Source organism: Gymnoscopelus braueri (genome assembly GCF_963280865.1).
Source record: "Gymnoscopelus braueri genome assembly, chromosome: 2".
Taxonomy (NCBI): Eukaryota; Metazoa; Chordata; class Actinopteri; order Myctophiformes; family Myctophidae; genus Gymnoscopelus; species Gymnoscopelus braueri.
Window position 1 is genome coordinate 49,696,236 of NC_137604.1, and position 9,197 is coordinate 49,705,432.

The following is a 9,197-nucleotide window of genomic DNA, read 5'->3' on the forward strand; positions in this document are numbered from 1 at the left end:
TTGGGCGCCCACAGTCAATGCAATCATCTCTGCCTGCAAAACAAAGGTGGGGCGGGGGGGGGGGGGGGGTGAAAAAAAAGATACATGATTATTTTTCAAGTGATTGTTTAGCAGGGCAGAACATTTTTAAGGAGCCACCTGGGCTTTGTGATGAAAATAAATAAAATGAAATAAAACGAATCAGTTGAATGAGGTGGGTGTTATGCTACATCTTGTCTTTCATCAGTCCCTTTATTTCTCTTGTCGTTCTTTTCTATTCTTTTTTTTTTTTTTTACCTCTATCGAGCCAGGCACCCATCCATAGGGAGACACAGAATGTGTGATCTTTTCCACAGACTCATGAGCCTGGATGGGTTAAAGGCATCGATAAAAGGTGAGGAATGAACCGGGGGGAGTGGGGTTACAGATCAGATATCATATACAGTACTGGACCCCCAATGGGAAGGGAGCAGGGACAGTTTGATGGTCGGATGGGAAGAGAAGACAGTGCAGTGCTTTGCTCCCAAACCAATCAAGGTATGACATGGGTACAATGAGCCGAGAATGGGATGCTTAGACAATCTAACATACTATATCATTAATGTACAAAACCTTGCTTGCTTGGATTTCACTGTTAACCTCTTTCACCCTGTCGTCCTTATTTTGGGCACCATAGGCGAAAAGTTTTTAAAATACTTTGAAAAATTGCAGCTCTACAAGTTCACAATGTCGCTTGTAGAGCTGCATCTAGAGCTGATTATTTTTTTTTGAACAATTTAGAAAATTATGAAAATAGGGCTTAAGTGGTTAACACTTGTCCTGTCACTGTCCTGCACCTTGAAATCCCTTTGTCGTGTATGTAGTCAAACTGGTAGATATCCAAACAAGAAAGGTGACAACTGAAAAGAAGATATATTTCTCAGTACTTGATCAACATCCTATGTATGTAAGGCACTATACAAATAATAAAAAATAATGATTATGAGTATTATGGTCTTGCTATAAACATAGGAAAAATTATTATTTTGCCAAGTGAGTAAAGGAATTTATTTTATTTTATGTTTTATTTTATTTATATTTATTTTGTGTCGCTTTTTTATTATTTGAAAAGTTGCATATACATGTATTTTGAAAAACTACTTTTGAAGTAGCCTTCAAAAAGGTCATGGGGGGTGAACACAGATGCTGTACCCCAGAAGGTTTCTCTGGGTTAAAACAAAGGTCAGACTAACACCAATGTCTGGTGTCCCGAAATTCTGAAAAGTCACACATTTTATATGGTACCATTCATTCCAAAACTATCCCATCAGAGAAGAATGTTAACTGTTACTGTATGGTAGGGTTTCTGCCTACTAACACTGTGCAGAGAGTTTATGTGGTTGACATGGGACCAAGGATTATATTAACAGTAATGCCACGTGACAGTGTATTGGTAACTGAAATTGTCAGATAACTTAAATAAACCAACCTCAATACAACTTATGATGGTTTGGTTCGTTTAACACTGCATTTGTGACCCCCTTTTCAGGGAGCAATAAAATCCTCAACGTTTATCCCTTTGTATGTACACAAACTCTGAGAATTTGACTGTGTATGAGCCAGAATAAAGAACAGAGTGGAGTCGCTGCCCTTCAAATCACAGTGTTTAATTATTACATGCCGGTATGTCTGTTTGGCCCCTGGCTTTTCACCTATACAGCTGACAACAAACGGCGCCCCGCTGCCACACTCTCTGACACGTTCAAAGTATTCTGTGAACAGAACAGGGGCCTGTTCCTCGAAAGGTGAATTAAATAAGCCTGGATTTAAGTCAAATCCAGGCTTGACAAAGTCGGGTCCGTATAGCCTGGTTTATTCGGTTCCTCGAACGCCAAGCCAGGCTGAAAAGGAGCGACTTTGTCGAGCTAGGCCTTGTCAAGCCAGGCTGTGTCGAGCCAGGATAATGAAGCCAGGCTTCACTTATTTCTATAAAAGACCATGAAAGTCGATAGCAGAATCCTTGAACTTGACCAATCATGGAGCCCAAAACCAGAGCGGCGTTCTTCTCTGTGGCTGAACAGCAGCACTGCAGCAGCTCATGGAATCTTACAAGGAAGTAAAATTTATAATAAGCAAGAAAGGAAACACGGCCGCAATAAATATAGATCCAGGGAGAAAGCGTGGCAAAGTATTGCCGACAAATTAAATGCACAAGTTGTCCAAAAATATGCAATTAATTTATATACAAATCCATAAATATATAATTCAGTTAGGTTTAAACATAAGGAGTTTAAGTGAATGTTGGAATTATAATTATAAACACTTAGAATAATTTTCTAATTTCAAATTTCTAAAATCGAAGATCTACAAGGGAAAAGCTTGCCTTTTGGCGGCCGGGGGTCCACGGTCCACGGGGGTCAACGGGGGTCCGGGAGTACACGGGGGCCGGGCCCCCCGTGTACTCCCGGACCCCCGTTGACCCCCAACAGAGGTCTGGGGTATACGGGGGTCCACGGGGGCGGGGGTCCACGGAGGTCCATGGGGGTCCGGGGGTCCACGGGGGTCCGGAGGTCCATGGGGGTCCGGGGGTCCATGGGGGTCCGGGGGGCCACGGGGGCGGGGGTCCACGGGGGCGGGGGTCCATGGGGGGCCGGGGACCCCCGGCCGCCATAAGACAAAAACATTTCGGGCTTGTAGATCTTTGATTTTCGCATAAGAATTGAATAAGTGTAGAAAAACTCATTGGTTTATGATTGGAGTCATTGGACTAACAGCTATTTCACAAAACTTGAAGAACAAGGCACTGGATTAATAAAGCTTGGCTGTTAGCCTGCTCCTGACCAGGCTAACTTCACAGCTAAATTGCCATGGTAACTAAGCTAGGCTTGCTTCAATTCTCTTTTGAGGAATCGGATAAGGCTAAACTTAGCCAGGGTGAACTGGCTAAACTAATCTTCAAGATAATTCACCTTTTGAGGAACCGACTCAGCTCTAATCCTGGCTAAATTAAGCCAGGATAGGTGGTAAAGCCAGGCTTTAGCTCTAATTCACCTTTTGAGGAACAGGCCCCAGGTCTCACATCTATAACACCTGTGCACAAATAATTTTGAAATATGTATAAAACGTAATATAGGCTTAAAGGAGAATTTAACATTAAAACACTACTGGGATCACTTATGTGTACTATGGCTCAAATTCACTAATGTGGACAAATGTTTTTAACTCATCCATGATCTCTTTACATAGAACATAGAATAGAACTAAGAAAACCAGACCAGGGAACAGAAGGAAAGAAATGCAAGACCCAGACGAGACAATGCATGAGGCACCATGACAATACCTCTCCCTCAAGGGACGGCTCCTGACGACCCACAAGGTCAATGAGGAACTTGAGGAGCGTAGGCAATTGAGAGTGCAGATAACACAGACACACAGGCACGGAAAGGGGCTGAAACCCCCTGAAGATTTCTTCCACTGCCGGACAGGAAAGGGACATTGAGACAGGGAAACCTCTGGGAAACCTCAGCCTCAGGGATGATTGAAGGGCTGGCCTCCACAGGTGGTGCAGGCTCTGGCTGATTGGTGCTGTTTGTCTCAAAATGGGTAGACTGCCCTAGCGTGTCTGATATCTGGCATAGAGGGGCGGGTTTAACATCTCCGGAGAGAGAATGCGTGGGATCCCATTGGTTCACTGATCTGTCCGTCACCTCCGCCCCGCTCCGCGTAACATTTGGAGCGACGCCCACTGCACTCTGGTTGGTTGAGGATGACTCCCACTTCCTATGCCCGGAACATCGACTCGCTGGTCCAGGCTTTTATTTTTTAGCAAAAATAAAAAATAAAAGCCTGGAGATCGAGGCTACTAAATGGGTGAAGAAAGGCTTTCAGCTCGCCAGGGAGAGAGGTAGAGGGCCTCAGAAGACTCCGGTAAGTGGAGAGCCAGCGATCTAATGTTCAAAAGTATTTGCCGATGCCGTGTGTGTGTTTGCGTGCGTTTGCGTGCGTGCGCGTGTGTGCGTGCGTGAAGGAAAGTCATTCAGAGAAGGGAACACAAAGAGAAGGATGCTCTGGTTTGGAATCCCAGCAGAATACAATGAATAATAAGTCACACGTGTGAATGCAAGAGTGCATTAATCAATGTATCATTGACCCATGCAGGCATGAAACATTTTTTTTACCACAATCAACAGCTCATGCTCGATTTCAATTTAACAGCCAAGCCGATATAAAGTACAATAAATACTTTTAATGTCCCTGGACCCCAATTCATCAATCTGCTTAGGGAGCAATGTGAAAATTATCATAAAAACACATGGGTCCCTATGTGCTGCAAATCAATTCTTTCCAAGTCTATCTGGGGGATAATCGAGCATCAATGCTGGGTCCAGGCGGAGTAAAGGTCTGAAATGTCAATTCTATTAGTATAATCTGTGATGTTGTCACAGAGTAATTAAGGGATTAATTCTTAAGCATTAAAAGGTTAATTACTTGAGGAGGGTGATTGCCTGAAATTGCAGGTGTCTGCGTGTTTGTGCGTTGCAGAAAAAGGGAAAGAGATTAGCCCACATGCCATACAGGCTACAGCCACATGCATACCTGAAATGCAGTAGAATGGGCACAGATGTAATACACACCCTACAGTAGGTACTTTGTAGCCCTACATTGTTTTCCTTTGCATTCTATTTACATGATCATTGTTGACTAGGATTCATACCATTTCCAAGTCGCCCTGGATAAGAGCGTCTGCTAAATACCTAACTGTAAGTTGTAATACATACTGATTGTACAAGAGAAACACATTTGAGTTTTTTTTTTCACTCTTCCAGTTTACTGCTTTCAGGGTGACTTTCAAAGTTTATTCAGAGGTACGACCAGATGGAGATATTTTGAGCAGCTGTTTATTATGTTTTTATTGGTCTCCATCAAAACAAGTCTAGGCGAAACTTAACATATGGCTGGAACTTGTATGGGTAATGTGGGAAATTATGGAAAATATTTGTTAGAAGGACACAGTGGTACCGTCTTGTGCAGTAAAATGGTCTATCAAACATTTTATGATTCTATTCTTCAAGACATTTACAGAGAGAGTAATAACAAACATTTGGATGTGTACTATACTGATCCATGAGCTGCTTTCTCCATATGAAATGCCTCTATTGCTTTAAATAGGACTCCGGGGCAATTGCATAATTTTTTAGGTCCATATTTGCTTTAACAACTGTTTAATTTTTTTTTAATCAAATATCAATTTCAGATTGAGTCTGCCTGTCTATCTGACTAATGATCAGGTTGAATGGTAAGAAATAAACTTAATTCCACAAAAATAATTGGATCATTTTGTATTAACTGACCAAAAGGTTTTTTCTTAAAGAAGTTAGAGTTAGACAGGCTCCTATGAGTTGGGCTTGGTGCTCTTCTCCTTTTTTATGACATACTCTGTAATGATCAAATAAATGTGTTGATTAATACATGCTCTGTATTATGTACAAATTAATATGTGTAGGGATGGCCGATTTATCCTGTTGTTGTCACGGTCCTTGATGCACAATAAGATCTGTGTCAGCATTCAGCAACTCATCTGGCAAAACAGAGGACATTCACGAAATATTTTTAAAGCGTCTATATATAGTCTATATATAGACAGTCTATATTATAGCCGTTGAAATGACGTCCATGTTCTTTACTGGTTTGAATGGTGTTCTCGTTCTTGATAGAGGATCTTTGGTCACACCCAGCCCAGAGTCTGAATAGTTTGACTTCGGCCAGGTGTGACTGCATACGGCTACAGTCACATGGGCTTCAGCTAACGCTCAGCAAATGCAGAGGCGTCAGGCGCGTTCATTGTCTCCGCCAGGCCGAAAGGCATGGCGAGAGAGTATGTTTTGCCCCCTGTCCGTCCGTCCGTGTGTGTGTGTGTGTGTGTGTGTGTCCGTCCGTGTGTCCGTCATTCTGTCACACGAACATTACCACTACATTGAAGAACAAATGCCACCCTTTTAACATTGCCCTATTATAGCGCCACCATGAGGCCAATTTTGCAACACTTTTCTTTTTTATATTACTCCTACAAATTCAAACATCATGCAAATCGGTACACATATAGTCAAGTGATCAAGATGGTTCCATCCAATTTTTCATATTCCATCCTGATTGGCTAATTCCGAACATTGCTGCCCCACAATAACCTACCTAACCTGGCGGAGACCTGTGCTCCGAGGAGCACTTTTTCTAGTTTCCCATGGTTTCCTGCGGGGCTATGGCCAGTGCCGGCAGGAGTAAATGGCTGCCATGCAGGTGGAGTCAACGCATGGGACATATGTCCTATTGGTTGGCGCCCGGTCACGGTTCGCCAGTGTTGAACCTTCACACGCTTCTGCACCATCAACAGGCCACTACGGGATGCTCCGCCTCTTTTCTCCCATATAATGAAAGTGAACGTGAAAGCGAATGCGTCTGACGCTTATGTGTCAGCCTAAAATGTTCTCAAAATCCCTTCGGGATATAACTTAAAGCTACAGGACAAATTTGGAAATCCCTGTGGGAGAAGAATGTTTGTTCAACCAAGAGCAAAGTCGGCCCAATGTCTTTCAGGGCCCTATGCAAAACGTCCATATGAAGCCCTTCATTTCACTTTACAAACAGGGCAGGAGATTTATTTTCAACTTGAATTACAGTAACACCACTAAAGAGAATCAGATGAAATAGAAATACTAGATTGACCACTAGCAGCTTTGGGGGATGACAGACCTATCATGAAATGAAGAAGAGAAACTATTAAAGAAAATAGCAGATCTACAAGCTGACATTGAATCTTATTTTAAAAAGGGGATTTTTTTCAAAAGACTTTCAAAAGATTTCAAAAATCAAAAAAGTTGAACCTATATTAAAATTGGCTAGTGGGCGGGCCGGCCCGCTCAGACATAACCATAAACAAACCCAATACGCCAATATATAGGCGGACCACCGCGGCCCTGGACTTGAGCGCGGTGCTCACTGTCGAGTCGTTCAGATAGGCGGTTGTCCAGAACCACCGATCCAACCAATATGTCCATATATAGGCATATATGGATATCCAGTTTTCCAGAACCACAGACCCAACCTATATGCCCATATATGGGCATATACTGATGACATCAGGGATCTCCATATATGGGCATAAAAGGAACAAAGACAGACGGGTATAACGGGTACTCTGACACTATGACTCAGACATATCAGTTACTGTAGATCGGCGATGCGACATAGGTCTAAAGGCCTCATAGCGGCCAGAACTCTAGATGTGAGGGCCGCGTAGTGGACTGAACCTCTAGTAAATTAAAATATATATATATATTTAAGAAATAGTGAAAATAGAAGATCTACTTTCGGGGTAATCTCTCAAGAACAGATTCTGCTCTGCGTTTGAATCTGTCGGGGGGGTTCATCATATCGCGTACGCACTGGCCTACAAGTGGGCGTGCCTTCATATCAGGAAGCAGGCCGCGCTTTACCCAATCAAATGTAGTGGGCGGGATTTACGTGTCTGCCGATCCTTCCCCACTAGAAACAAACCGAAACTCATTTAACAATAGCGTCCTCGGAGCAGACAAAACCACGGAAAGATATTCACATTTTAACTTGCTCTTTCATCATAGAAACAAGTGGGCTTATAACCAAAACGATCCATGTTCTGTGGGAGAAGTGGTGTTAGTGCTCCGTGTAGAAATATTGTTAGTGGGAATGAAAACATAGTCGCACCACCGGAAGTGAAAGGCTGAAGGCAGACCAAAACCCCGGTTTCCTTGCGTACGTGTGCTACGTCGACTTCCTCCCAGAGCCAAGTGAGATAGTAAAAAACAGCAGAGGGCGCTGTTTTTCCTTTTCATTTGGCGATGGGTTCCCAGATTGCTTTCCGGGAGACACCAAATGTATCTTTTGTGTCCTGAGCTGTAAAGGTTGGGAATGGTCTCCCATTCTCTCCAGCTCTTTCATAAACAGAAAATACATTTTAACGTAGGTCACCGATTTCATGCAATCAGGAGAGAGAACTCATTTATCAGCTTTGATGTTATAGTGTTCCACTTCCTATTTTGTCTGCTCATATTTTTCATTTTGTTTCATCACTTTCAATTTCACTTGATTATCCTATGAGTTCTGATGAAATTTCATGAACAGGCTGTCAAAGGAGCTTGTTGAAACTCAGATGCAGATAGCATCTAAACGGCTAAGATCACCCTCCCCACCCGGCTCCATCACCCTCCCCACCCGGTATTTGAGAAAACATTCATTCATTTTTTCAATCCGTCTTGTTCAAAATTAAAACGTTGCTGCCCTTTTCTTTATGGAATAAAGGCAGACAGGTTCATGTGTGACTAAAGCTTCCATTCAATATTTATTCCAGGGTTTGTTTCTGTTCTCTGACAGAGGGGAGCTTAAATGGCAATTTTTAATATCCGCTCCTATTGTTTGCTTGTCTTATCCTCCAATGTGCTGATTAGGATTATGCTTAGCGTGGCGAGAATGTGTGTGTTTGTGTGCGTGTACGTGCATGCATGCGTTAGTGCGTGCATGTGCGTGTGCGTGCGTAGGTACGTACGTACGTACGTATTCCCTGGCTCATATCATAACAGGGTCTAGCAAACACACGCACACAGAAACATGTGCATGCAGTTCATTTTTCTCTCTGTTTTGCGATTGTTGGCACTCTAAACTCTATAAAAGTCTTAAGACAGCTTGGATTGAGTTGTATGTTCGAATGGACCAATTGCATATTTTGGTGTTAATCTAACGTCCACTTGCACCACCGGCAAACCTGTTGTCTGCTATTTGTTGGTTCTCTTACATCCCATAATCCAGAGGGACAGGAGCCTGGTAATTGGCCAATTAGTAGCGGTGCAAGTCGATTGCTCTGCAATCTTTCTTTTTTTTTTTAATGACATAGTTGTTGTTGACAGATATGAAAGATATTGGGGAATTGAGGTCCTTGGCTGCTGTCAGCATGCACAAGAGTGCCTACAGTAGTACAGTAGTATGCAAGATTACTGTAGCTGGAGACACACGTGCATGTGTATGCATGGATGCACAGCATGTGGGCGTGGCTGGATGAGTGCAAATGGATGTTTGTGTGCATGTAAGTTCCTTTGTGGGTTTGTCCAAAGTGCCCTCTCTCCGAGTGTGAGAACTACAATTGCAAAGTGGCGTTAATGAGCTTATTATCAGTGTTATTTAAACTGACAGCTGTTATGGAATTTGAATATAGA

At 42.8% G+C, this 9,197-nt stretch overlaps 1 pseudogene across 1 annotated transcript in view; it reads left to right on the forward strand.

Annotated features, from left to right (window-relative positions):
- The window catches only part of LOC308073822 (alpha-1,6-mannosylglycoprotein 6-beta-N-acetylglucosaminyltransferase B-like), a 173,459-nt pseudogene extending 173,279 nt beyond the window's left edge, over positions 1-180 (forward strand). The window contains exon 17 of the transcript XR_013935059.1: positions 1-180. This exon is cut by the window's left edge and continues 989 nt beyond it. The product of XR_013935059.1 is annotated as an alpha-1,6-mannosylglycoprotein 6-beta-N-acetylglucosaminyltransferase B-like (transcript).
- The last annotated feature ends 9,017 nt before the right edge of the window (positions 181-9,197 follow it).